The 13,894-nt window shown below is 38.7% G+C and overlaps 1 protein-coding gene across 1 annotated transcript in view; it reads left to right on the top strand.

Annotated features, from left to right (window-relative positions):
• The window catches only part of LOC136872577 (ATPase WRNIP1), a 135,170-nt gene that overhangs the window by 110,602 nt on the left and 10,674 nt on the right, over positions 1–13,894 (top strand). The window lies entirely within an intron of this gene.

Raw genomic sequence — 13,894 nt, 5'->3', positions numbered from 1 at the left:
ATTGGCGGCCGTGGTCTATACTAGGAAATGTCCTGGCATTCAGCTTAGTGCAGGAGAATGGAAAACTCTGCAAAACCATTCTTAGGACAGTCGATGGTGGGGACCAGCCCCTCTCAGTCTCTCAAATGCAGAGGCGTAGAGTCATGGCAGAGCTGTGGCCACCACTCCTCTGCTCAGTTAGTCTGTCGGAGTACAGAGCTGTCGGACCACAGACCAGCTATGGCCACTTGTGGGCGAGATCCATTCTCCATCTGCTGACCAGATACCACTGCAAGATATCTTTTGATAAGCACAATGCCAGTGCTGATATACTAGGGGAGATGTGTCTCCACTTGCTATATATGCCCTTTTAGGCTAGCATGACCAAAAAGTTTGGCTTTGAGATTGTTAAATAAATTCAGGGAACTCAATCATAAAAGCACCTGTGTTTCGCCCCAGTGTGACTTGGACTCATCAGTTGGAAAGTGCACCTTTCCAAGACATTGGCCAGGTAGCACACAATAGTGATACCTTTAGTTTTTTCTTTCTTTCTCACCCTGAAGGGGAGCAGGCTACCTAAAGGGTAACATACTTACTCTGGCCAGGAGATGTGTGGTGGTGATTTGAGATACGGTCAAGGGTTATAAGGGATCGGCTGTGGCCTATAATAGGAACTGTCCCAGCATTTCTCTGAGGTGAGAATGGGAAAACACAGAAAACTATTCTCAGGACACCTGACGGTAGGGTGTGAACCAACTCGCCTCCCGAATGCAGAGTTGCACCATAGTGATGTGCTCAGTGCACTAACACTGCAGTGCCGATGTACTAGGGGAGAGATCTGCTATGTAGGCTAGCATGTCAAAAAATGATGGCTTCAGATTGAGATTGTTAAATAAATTCAGAGAACTCGGCTGCACTTCTTCTTCTTCTTCGTTTTCATATTCTCTTCCATTTATCAGATATCTCCTTGGTTGGGTCATGAATCTGTGACCTCCATCGTCCTCTGTCTTTCTGTCACTCTTTTTCCTGCTTCGAATACAGTAGAACCTCGATTCTCCATTTTTGGAAGGACCATGAAATAAAAGCGTACAGCATGGGAAAACAGAAAATCCGGGAAGAAATGAACCATCAACTATTTGGCTAACATCACAGAAAAGAAATATGTATACTTTTAATCTCACAAACACCCCTAAACCAAACCAACTACAGCCCCAATGGGTCTTCCGCTTACCAAGTGACCGCTGGTCGGTTCGAAGGCCTGCAGATTACGAGGTGACACATGGTCAGTGTGACAAATCCTCTCGGACGTTATTCCTGGCTCTCTAGACCGGGGTCGCCATTTCACCATTAAATAGCGCCTCAATTAAAGGTAATCGTAGAATGAGCGAACCTGGAACAAGCCCTCATATCCAGGTAAAAATGCCTGACCTTACCAGGAATCAAACCCGGGCCCTCCAGGTGAGAGGCAGGTAAGTTCGACCATTAATTACTGGTACGCGACTGAAAAATTTTGAAAATTTGCATTCAGTTTACCGGGGAAACTGCGTCAGTTTCCTCTGAAAACTTCTTTCAGTTCAGCAACTTTGATCAATGCATTAAAAACTTTTCAGACTGTCAAACACACAACAGTTACAATATAAATTATAACACTATAAACATACCTGTAAAATTTCACAGGCGACACTGGAAAATATGGCTTCATTCTTAACAACTTTGATCAGTCGAACTGTTCGAAAAACCTAATAACACTAAGCCAAACAACAATCGACCACAAGTAGTTTTTAATTCGCTAATCTAATAAAACAAAGCATATTCGATACAAAAGTGCCGAACATGATGGCAAAATCCCTTTTTTTAAATCTTTCATTGTAATTTGGTCACCAGTATTCTGTTCGTAATCAGTTTATGGAAATCTTGTACCGTGTAAATTAGGCCTGCATAGACTTCTAAACGTTATGTTGAACTCGAGAATATGGTTTTGAATGTAAGTATTGATTCTCTCGAATACATTATATTCAATTCTGCCCATCACTAATCACAATCAAAAAGAAAGAAAAAAAATATCATCAAAACTTCCGAAATTATGGTTATTTGTGAACTTGAGCTCAGCTGGAAAGCGCGCTAGCTGTACAAGTCGGTACGAGTGCAAAATGATACAAAGTTTTTTAATGTAACGTGCGCAAATAAAACGACTGCAGTTTTTGTAACATTTTAACACAAAACCGTGAAATTCACAGTCTTATATTAGGACGAAAACAGTAATAGGCAATCCTAAAACCTCCCATGGCTTTATGTATATAAGGTGCAACATCTGTTCTGGTCTCGAAATTCTAACCCTGAGCATAATGTAGACGTTTTGTAAGTACAAACATTTGACGAAACTCATTGCGTCTGCAAGTAGGCCTAGAGCTGCCGAAAAGCGCTCTGTCTCCTTCCAATTGTTGTGAACACTCTCTGCTTTATGATTTCGATTCTCTAAACAATACCACCCAAATGCGATGCTAAGATGGTTCCTTATGCAAGTTCACTGCCGATCGTTTTTTTTTCAGTATAGTACTTCCTCAAATTACCGCAATGACAGCACGTTAACACCAAGATCTGTAAGTATGCCATAGCCATCCTTTTGTGAGATACAGTTTCTTGAAAAACGTGTGAACGAGGATTTAGCGTTGATGGGATTGAAATTTCTGGGCGATTGATACGGGAAATCGTTTCTTCGAGGAACGGATAATGCAGGATTTTTACAACGTGATTTAATTAGGATGCTCACGGGACCATGTAATTTGAACGAATAATATGGGAAAACGTAGTTTTTGGGCACGTATAATCGAGGTTCTACTGTATTTCTTCTGTCTTTCCTCTCTTCTCTATATTCTCCTCCTCAGTATCCATCCACCTCTCCAGAGGCATTTCTTGTGGTCTCTTTCCTGTTGGTTTCTCTGTAAATGTATGTCCATACCATTTCAGGCTGCTTTTTTCTATCCTGTCTTGTAGTTTTGAAACTCCAATTCTCTTTCTGATCTCTTCATTTCTATCTTTTCTTGCCTTCCCTATGATGATGTGAGACCGAGCAAGTGGCTGCACGATTTGAGTCACTTAGCTATCAGCTTGCATTCGGAAGATAGTGGGTCTGCATCGCACTGTCGGAACCCTGAAGGAGGTTTTCCATGGTTTCCCATTTTCACGCCAGGCTGTACCTTAATTAGGACCATGATCGCTTCCTTCCCATTCCTAGCCTTGGTGTTGCAAGGTTTTGGGCTCACATAGTTTAATGTGGCTCTTCGCCATTGGAGTATTTATATTATGTTTTATGTTTTTCCTTATCTTTAATTTTAAACTTATGTATGCTTCTGACACGATATAAATAACTATCCCATAATCGCTATAAGACCTGCCTATGTCAGTGCGATGAATAGCAAATTGTAAGTTTTTAAAAAATTTAAAGAAGAATATCCTCCAAGCATATGGGATTTTTGAAATATAAAGTCTGGTCCCTGTGATTCTGATTCCATGTGAATCTAGAGGACCTGTGGCTGTGATTATGATATCATCAGTTGCATACAACTACAAACTTGTTTGGTTTTGATATCTCTAAGGAATTTCATCTTGGCCACCTGAACTCGGCTGCATATGTCAACATCAGTACATAACAGGTTGAATACAGAACTTCCTTGCATTTCCTTGGGATTTCTGGGTTCTACAGTATACCCCTTGCACTCAGGCATATGCCATTTGCTTGTTCTACGCTCTTTCCTATCTCCTCAGTCACACTAAAACTTACATCCTAAACAATTTCCTGAGGTAGACGTTTAACCTTTAAGAATCAAATGTAATAAAGGGATGTTTGTTCACCTGGTCATATTTAAGTGTGCACAGTTTAGGAAGGTTTACACCATACATGTCACGGTCATGAGCTGACTGACATTTCTGCGTAGATGAGAAACAGCTCTTACGAGTGCTAGCCCAGGACTTTAGCAGATAGCACAAGTATGGAGGGGTTTACATTACATGTTCATAACTACGGTACTCTTTGCAATACATGTATGTATTCTTTCATATAAGGACATAATTAAATGTGTTCAACATGGCATTTGCATAAAATGCACAAAACAAAAATGAAAAAGAGCTATCAAAGTAGGAGACAAGAAACTGGAAATAGTAGAATACTTCAAATACAGTAGAAGTCTGTTATAGCGAGAATTCATAACGGATAAAAATGTACGTGCTACAGCGGATTGTCATTATATCAAATTTTTTTTTGTTAAAATAAAGTTGTGTTGGGGGAAATCGCACACACATTAAAATCTGTATGAAACTGCGATCAGTTTGTTCAAAATTTGCATTTTTATTCATCGTCCACATTGTCTTCATTAACATGAGCATAGAATAGAGAACAGCAGTAATGATTTGATCAAAGTTAAGTTTTTTGATGGTGACCTCAGATATATCTCCTTCAGTTAGCTACTCTTCAACATCAGCTAGTCGAATGCCTCGCTGAATAGTCTGCAGATCTTGGCCTATTTCTGCTACATCATTATCAGGGCTAGTGGTCGGAAATGAGAGTTTTACTGTCGTTTATATTTACCCCATATTCAAATATACTCCCTATTCCCTACCTTTAAACTAAACTAGCTCTACATTAACACATTTGAGTAAAATGGATTAATACAATACCAAGTGTACGGGACAGTTCATCAACATGCTACTAACAAGAATATTTTGCCGTCAGATTTCACTCATTTCTCCCAGTAAAGAAAAGAATAAATGTTGCATTTTTTATTTCACTTTTGCGGCTCATATTTTAACAGGAAAGGGAAGAAAGTATGAGATCTAATACCATACTAGCAAGAAACAAAGTATGATTGTTATTGCCACCCATCCCTGTTTACAAATGAACAAATTCACTGTGTTAATAATCACAAGACAACTTTCAAAAATAGTGCATTGATTATGTATTCTTTCAACTTCCGAATTTATTCAGCACTATACTGCCCCCATTTTTCCCGAGCTAAGCCCAGCCAGCGAGCGAGAGATCCCAAGGTGGACCGTTCGATCGTTGGCTATCACTTTCTAGAGGCATTTAAGGGATGTCAAGGATTGATGACCAAGCAGGATAAAAAGAAATGTTAAAACAACACTCTGACATTTATTCACATAAGCGAACAATAAATGAAAATATTCTTACTGATATTTTTTTGTTTTACATAGAACTTCCATAATATTTCATTTCTTCCTCGATTTAGAGTGACACGTGTTCTTAATCTCCAGCCTTACTGTGCTGTAATGAAAACCAAAGAAAAATTAGGCCTCTTGCCTTTCCAAATCAAAATATTTGATTGAAAGAATTAAAAAAATTAACATAGAAGTTCATAAAATCATTAACAACTGTCTTGCTAACGAGGGTTTACAATAAATGTGTCCAGAGCTTTACCAATTCAGAGTAGTCTCAACACGTGGTTTTAAGATGTACTCAACTAAATTTATCATTTACAGCATTTAATATTAGTCAATGACACCAACATGAGCTTCAGTAGAAAATGAAAATTGATTTCAAAATTCTCAAAATTAATTAATTATTATTCTGATTATTATTATTATTATTATTATTATTATTATTATTATTATTTTCTCATCATTTAATTAACCTATGTTTCACTGTCACACGATCGTGTTCTCATTAATTTTCCACTGCATTATTTACCTAATGATCGTCATTAGCATTCCAGAATAATTATTTTCCAATTAATTATTAATGACTTATTTTCACCATAACTCAAAGTAATCATGCGGCTAACGAACTTCTACTTCTGATCTTTGTTTTGCATTTCCATTGAAATTAATCTTAAAATATTTCAAAGTTCAACTATAAATGTGTCAGAAATTTACGTTACCCACGTGTGAGCTAGTTAAATAAATTTTATTTACAAATTTACGTTACCCACGTGTGAGCTAGTTAAATAAATTTTATTTACAAATCGAGTGCCTTCGTAAAATAACGAGATGATCTTTCCTTTTAAATCTCGCTAATGAAGAAAATAAATCCTTTTCTAGTCTTCCTCGACTTAAGTTGATCAAACTTTCCCTTAAGGGCATGAAAATTACTTCTTAAGGCAACACACAACGATGAGTGTAATCTGCGTCGCAGCAAGTGCACGACCAGATCAAATTAAATGGAACAAACATGATACAAGAGAAATATATATATTTACATACACACACACATTCACACTAGGAAACACATCTTTTATGTACATTATTTACATCGAATCCTGTTTTGGCAAGTTTATTCATGATTTTTACGAGTGGTCAGGCCACGTAAATATCTAGCAGAAATAATCTGTGTACTGAAATTATCCTTCATTAATGGTGACTAGTGATCGAAGTCATGGGTATCGCTTGGTAGAAACACATTTCACATATCAATGTAAGTTCATCTAACTCTTGAAATTATAATGGAAGATTCTAGTAAAATCCATAAGCACTACCATCGTTTGGGCTACAGGTTGAAACTATCGCGAGCGTGAGCCTTAATCGTATTATTTTTATTCCCTACCTGTGAAATACACTCGCAACACGTGCTCCAATAATTATAATCTATCTTGCGCTCCCAATACACAAGAATAAGTCAAATATCATCATTAAATCATCAATTGCTCAATTATACAACAAATATCCCTCAGGATTGGTCATATTCCAGACCCTTCGTGAACAGAGCACATTCAATCTCATGTATAAGGACTCTACAGTAAATTTATGGCTCACGAGCGTTTAATTCTGTTTTACCCGATCTTTAGTCAGTATTATTATTATTTAAGTGATTATTACATCTACTGATCCTCGTGGAATATCGTAAAATTAGATGACTTCATCATAAATACAACAAGTGATCTTGAAAGACACTAGGTTCGACCCTATTCACTCAAAATGTACACGTAAATTTCTTTCCAGTAACTTTCAACATTACAAGGGAAGTAGGTTTATCGTGCGCACAGTGATTATTAAGTATAAAGCTCCTAAGCATGGGAAATCATTCAAAGACAACCTACATGTCTACTCTAATAGATCCAAAATTTCATTCACACGTACCTAGTCTACCACGACACCTTAAGAAGTGGAAAAATGAAATATTTCTAACTACCACAAACTAATAGATCTACGACTTAAAGAAGAAAGACCTCTAGTTGTACAAAAGGTAAGACAGATAAATTAAATTAAAAGGTACTCAAGTTTTAGCTGGAGTTCGATTCCCGTCGACAGTCAATTATTCCAGCATCTTCCTCCGGTCAGTTTCCTTCCAATTACCAGATACGCCTCACATTTTACAGCTCCATGGAGGCTCTGTAGCAGGTGTCCCTCGATGAAGTTGTGTTGTCGGTGGTTGTGGAATTGTCCATCTTGAGGTGTTCAACTTCTAAGACGACTTCCGTAGAATTCCGGTCACAAGCTGTAACTGAGATGACAAGATTAAGTATTTTGCACAAGCACACGTCGAATATTAATAGCTTGTCTACACAGTCACACTTAACTTGGTTCTTAAGGCGTGTTTTATTCCATAGAAATTCACTAATTATCTCGCTAAATTCTGGCAGAACGGGCGTCGACTTGAACTGGAAATTATTTCTCCACGTGGTCAGATAACGTAGTGTCGCACACAGCAGCACAGCGAAGAATATATTCAGAGAGAAGGATATTCAGAGAGAGCGATTTACTCGTAACAAGGCCTTTTTATCTGATCGGCCTGGGAGGTGTGATCTTCAATGAGAACGATAATTGGCTGATGGTCTCATTTAATTGGCTCAGACTATTCCAGATCCAGAATGTGAGTTGCACGCGTGCGGCGGTAGTCACGTGGTTTACTTTGACCTTGGTACAGTCCTGGCCGTGTATCACCCCTCTGAACGACGAAAAAAACTCGTTCTTAGCTCGCCACTACTCCCCAAATGACATGCTGCAGTTCCAAGCAGACAATAAAACTTTTAATTTCCACTTGTTGAAAATATTCACAATATCGCCAATTTTAATGGGGACAATACAGTATATGTATTTCAGATTTAAAATATAAATTGTACAGGCTTTAAGAACCACATGACATTTCTGAATTGGTTATCATAACAAATGTTTATGAAATTAGTGTAATGTGTTGTGTGTAAATAAATATACATTGTTACCATTAGTTTGTAAAATAAGTAGCTAGCAAATAAGATAGAAACACACACAAAGGACAAATGCAGTGACAGCTAACAGAAGGCATGAAAATACAGGACAAGAAGAATCTTCACATACTGCCCTTGTTATGAATGGATTTCCCTCCTCTTGTTCTATTTCTTGTGAGCTATCGGCAGACTTGTTCCTTCTTCCAAACTTCATTGTACACTAGTATGTTCTCTTTCTCTGCTTTCCTTGCCTTTCTTTTTTATTGGTTCTCCTTTTTCTGGTATTTCATTTTCATTTTATGTATGTTGCACTTTCCACCTTATGATCTCCCTAAAATGACTGTATTCCAACCATTTTGGAATGTGCGTGTGTCTCTCTCTCTCTCTCTCTCTCTCTCTCTCTCTCTCTCTCTCTCTCTCTCTCTCTCTCTCTCTCAGAACTAAGATGGATGATGATCGCAGTGTGTGTGTAGGGTGGGAAGTTGTTTTTGCTGGTGGGACAGATATGCATAATGCCAGGGTTGATGTTCTGAGGTTTGTGGGTTATCTCCCCAGGCTTTCCTAATGATGATGTATCAAGCACAGACTTCGCCCCTGGTGTTGGCACAGTCCTGCTATTGACGATGGTAGTGTGTAAAGAAAAGTTTTTCTTTGCCCTTCTCTCTCCTTTTTGTTGTTTGTCATGGTGTTTCTTGTTCATCTGTGTTTATATATTATTTCTTATTTATTCTGTAGAAATTAATGGGCAAAAATATTTGAAAAGAAATGTAATCAAATATTTTTAAAACTTTTTCATTCTTGTTAGAATTTGGACAAGTGTTATTTTGTGAAAAAAGAATCTCTTTTACGGTAGCGAGATATTTCTGAAGAGTAACTTTGAGTATTGAAAAGGAAAGGTAACTATTGTATCTGTTAATTTGTTACTCTTTCTCTTTGTGTTATAATTATTACTTGCATTTACTAGTTATATGCCAAAGTTCCTGTGTAAAGATTAAATAAAATAAGACTTTGCCATTTGTCTTGGCTTTATTTCTCATATGTCCTGTCCATTACAGTGTAACTTGCCTTAAGTAGTTGCAAGTTAGCTGTTGTTTTTACTGTGTTTTTCTCAGAAGCACTGAATCCAACCATTGCTTTCTATGAAGTCTTTAGTATTCAGTTCTCTTGCTTTCTGCCGTGCTTCATTCAAAAACATAAGTCTACTATCCATGTGCGCATTTAAACCATTCTTAAACAAAATAATCTGCTTCTCTATGCATTGATTCTCTTTTCCTTTTCACTCCCTGATGTTTTTCTTCCCACTCTTATAAAATATATTTTTTTTTTATTTGAGTTCTACCATACTTGAATTTTTTTTTTTTCTTTCAGAAATTCCTTTCTCACTTTCGATAATCATTTCATTCTCTCCCTCAATATTAAAATTACCCTTGAATAGCAGATTCATTGACTGTACACACTTAAAACCAAACTGAAGGAATTGTACATTTCTGACTTTTGGCTTTGTCCATACCATGTAATAGAATAATGCTGCCTTAGTTTAAAACTTTGTTTGTTAGTAGGTGACAGAGCAGAGATGTGAGGAACATAAACTCCCACAAAAGTGAAAGTTTTAACCCATGAATTCAGTTGATTAGCTGTGATAATCCTGAGATGAGTAAAGGAGTGAATGGTGCCTAATAGCTAGGGATAGGCAGTCTGAGATGGGGTCTCAAAACTAGCGCAAGCACGGTTTCTCGCAAGAAATTTTGAGAGATCTCTACAGCATTGATGCCGCAACGTGCAGTGAGCAGCCTGTCTTAGGCCTGCGGGTAGACGGAGCTAAATGTTGTTTGTGCCGAGTATGTGAATAGCCAACCACGGGCCTTTTCCCTTCCGTAAATGTGTGTCAACAAGCAACTAGGGCGTTCATTCCTTTCATTTCTTCTGAGGTCCCTTGTGACATGGTATAACATACTGTAATTATAAAGGATACACATTCTGGCATTGTATGCACCGGTAAGTACACAAATGAGTAGACTACGTACAGAAACTGATGGCTACTGTAGGTGTACATTATCACTCATAATTTATCCAACCCTACATTCAATATTCATTTGACCAGTCCTTGTGTTTACCGACATTATGGTTACATAATATCAGTTTCATATCCATATTCATAGTACAGTAAGACTTTCTTAGATCCTCCTATTCAATACAAAGTTTCCTCTGTTTGAGGGGAGGGTCAAGTATTGATTATACTGACGGAGGAAATAATTCCTTACAATGTTATAAGAGTATTTACGTCATAATGGGTACTTCTGTATGACTGTGCAATGTGTCTGAATGTACACGACATCGTTAAGACTATGTCCAAAATGCAATGTAAGTTATGAACGTGGGATTATTTTGAAGCAATGTCACATAGCACAGTCCGCTGTGTTGTTTGTTCAAAAGAATAAAATACATCAGCAGAAATACTTCTGCGATGATCTGGCACCTAGAAACGCATAATATCACTGAACGGGAATAGTCTCAGAGAACGCCTCCAGCCCGTTCTGCATCACAAGAAGCTACCCAGTTGACAATTGCAAGGTATCTAGATAGGTGTACATCTTGTCTACAGTTATACACAAATTATGCAGGGTTATTCAGCTACGATGTTCACCTCAAATAACTCATGAACTGGTTAAGGTACTGACATTCTGTTTTCACTTTTGTTAATGGGATTAAGGGGCTCACAATTGAACATGCAGTACTTTTCCAGGCTTTCGACAAAATTTATCGGCACACACGTTCCTATACAAGAATGTTTTTTTGTGCAATAACTGCTGCTGATATACTATCACGCTTACGCTCATAGTTAATGGGACAGTGCACAGATCGCAGCACAGGAGAATCGGTTTTGCGAGTCTTGAGCGAGAGCATTGCTCATCACTTCTAATAGCCTTCAGTATTAAATCATATCTGGCCGTGAAATGCAGGTTAGTGTACGAAATGTGTGCGACTGCTAAAATGAGGATACTTTTTTTCTGTTATGAATTTCACCAAGTCACAGCAACATGCAGGTTTAACGAACTTTAACTTGTAAAACATTTTGTGGTTCACTGTATCACGAACCCTTGTTGCAAACATAGAACACCTTCTAACACATGTTCTGCCTCTCATCCGTCCAATTTCATCACAAAAGCGCCTGCCACGACCAGCAGCATACACCAAATATCACAATAGTGAGGGATATATGGAACTTCAGCCGTATGTGGTCATGCTAGCATGAGAGGTGCAAGTCTTGACCACCACTGTTCTAGATGCTATGACAAATGATATTCATGGGTTCAGTTATGCTGCAATAGCACTTTCTGACTCTATGAGGAGAGCAGTGACAAATTACCTCACTCCTCAGATTGCATAGTTTGCCTTTCACACAGTTTTTGCATTTCCCCAATAATATGTACTGGTGCTACGTGAGGAACGAACCAGTCTCCAGGATTTGGTTGTGTGTGGCCTCTGGACAGAGTTGGTGCAGGCCTTTCTATATGGCTCCCATAGGCGACTTGCACATTTGGATGTATAATGATGAGGTAGGAAAAGGGTAATGGCGTGTGCCTGGTGCAGGTCTTTAGCGTTGACGCCGTATAGGCGATCTGCTTATCTGTGAGGATGGGGCCCTCCCTATGATGAATTATAATGCCAAACAAAGCACACACATCCAGCCCCCGAGCCGTTGGAATTAACCAATGAATGTTAAAATCTCAACCCTGGGACCTCATGGGCCAAAGGTCAACACGCCTTTAACCATGGAGCCAGACAGGGAAAGGGTGAAACCCAGTGTCAGCACATAGCCTACTCCTGTCTGCTCAAGGCTTAATGTTGCCATGCAACAAATCACTATTAACTCCATGACTAGGCGAATACCGGTAGACTCCTAGCACCAAACACACTGTCGGCAGTCCTGAAGATGGGTTTGTGTTGTTACCAATTTCACGCCAGGCCACGGCCACTTCCTTTTCCTCGTAGCCCTTCCTGTCCCATCATTGCCATAAGACCTATCTGTGTTAGTGTGATGTAAATATGTGATGTAATATTCATTAATTTTAGTTGAATAATTGCCAGGCTGAGTGGCTCAAACGGTTCAGGCACTGGCCTTCTGACCCCAACTTGGCACGTTCGATCCTGGCTCAGTCCGGTGGTATTTGAAGGTGCTCAAATACGACAGCCTCGTGTCGGTAGAGCTACTGACACGTAAAAGAACTCCTGCGGGACTAAATTCTGGCACCTCGGCGTGTCTGAAAACCGTAGAAGTAGTTTGTGAGACGTAAAGCAAATAACATTAATTAATTAAATAATTAATGAATAATAATAAATATTTAAATTTGAATTAGCATTGTGATGATTTAAAAATATAAATAATGAAACAGGATATACGTATATACAGACAAGGAAATGTATACAAGAAATGGCCTTTTTCAGACCAAGCGAGTTGGGCATGCGGTTAGAGTCGCGCAGCTGTGAACTTGCATTTGGGAGATAGTGGGTTTGAACCCCACTGTTGGCAGTCCTGAGGATGGTTTTGTGTGGTTTCCATTTTCACGCCAGGCAAATGCTGGGCCTGTTCCTTAATTAAGGTCACGGCCACTTCCTTTCTCTCGTAGCCCTTTCCTATCCCATCGTTGCCATGAGACCTATCTGTGTTAGTGTGACGTAAAGCAAATTCTAGCTGGCCTTTTTTCACGAAAAAGGTTGCACAGATGCGCACAAAGTGGCACAAAACACCTGGCTGTCAGTGTAGTTGGCTATTGTTGAGAATTATTTGGCTAGCACTACTTGGAGAATGTACAAAAAGGAGAATAATAATGAAGTCTGATGTAAAAGATATTACCTATATAACAATCTAATTCATAACCTTGTCATACATAACAGTTTACCAGCTCTTGAATATATGACAAAACATTTACAAATAATCACAACAATAATTATAATACCATATTTATCTCTAGAGAATAATAAAGACTCTTGTAAACAGGTCAGCAAGTTCCTCTTCACTTCCAGTGATGAGGGAAGTGTCGTCTGGAAAGCGCAGGTTGCTAATTTTCTGTCACCAATTGAGATTCCACCAGTCCACTCGTCGAGAGCACTTTTGATGACATAGGTTGCATAGATGTAGTAGAGTTGAGATGATAAAATACAACCTTGCCTTACTCCATCTGTCACATTGAAAAGTCTGAGAAATCACCATATGCCTTTATGGTTACAGCATGGTTGTTAGAGAGGTTTCAGTAACGATATTAAATGCAATGGAACCCCACATTACTTGAGCATCTGCCACAACTAATCCCACATAACACAATTGATTTGATTGCTCTTTTTGCATCGCACCGACACAGATAGGTCTTATGGTGATGACGGTACTAGAAAGGGCTAGGAGTGGAAAGGAATCAACCATGGCTTTAAGGTACGGCTGCAGCATGTGCTGGTGTGAAAGTCACACTCAGTCATAACACAATTTTTTTTATCTTTTTACAATTTGCTTTACATCGCACCAACACAGATAGGCCTTATGGCAACAATGGAATAGGAAACACCTAGCAGTCAAAAGGAAGCAACCGTGGCCTTAATTAAGGTACAGCCCCAGTATTTACCTGGTGTGAAAATGGGAAATCATGGAAAACGATCTTCAGGACTGCTGATAGTGGGTTCGAACTCACTATCTCCCAGATACAAACTCACAGCTGTGCGCTCATCACCACACAGCCAATTTGTCTGGTACATTATTATTAAAATTGAGG

This window comes from Anabrus simplex, chromosome 4, assembly GCF_040414725.1.
Source record: "Anabrus simplex isolate iqAnaSimp1 chromosome 4, ASM4041472v1, whole genome shotgun sequence".
Classification (NCBI taxonomy): domain Eukaryota; kingdom Metazoa; phylum Arthropoda; class Insecta; order Orthoptera; family Tettigoniidae; genus Anabrus; species Anabrus simplex.
The sequence above is the reverse complement of the archived record's forward strand: the minus strand, read 5'-3'. Positions and strand labels throughout refer to the sequence as shown.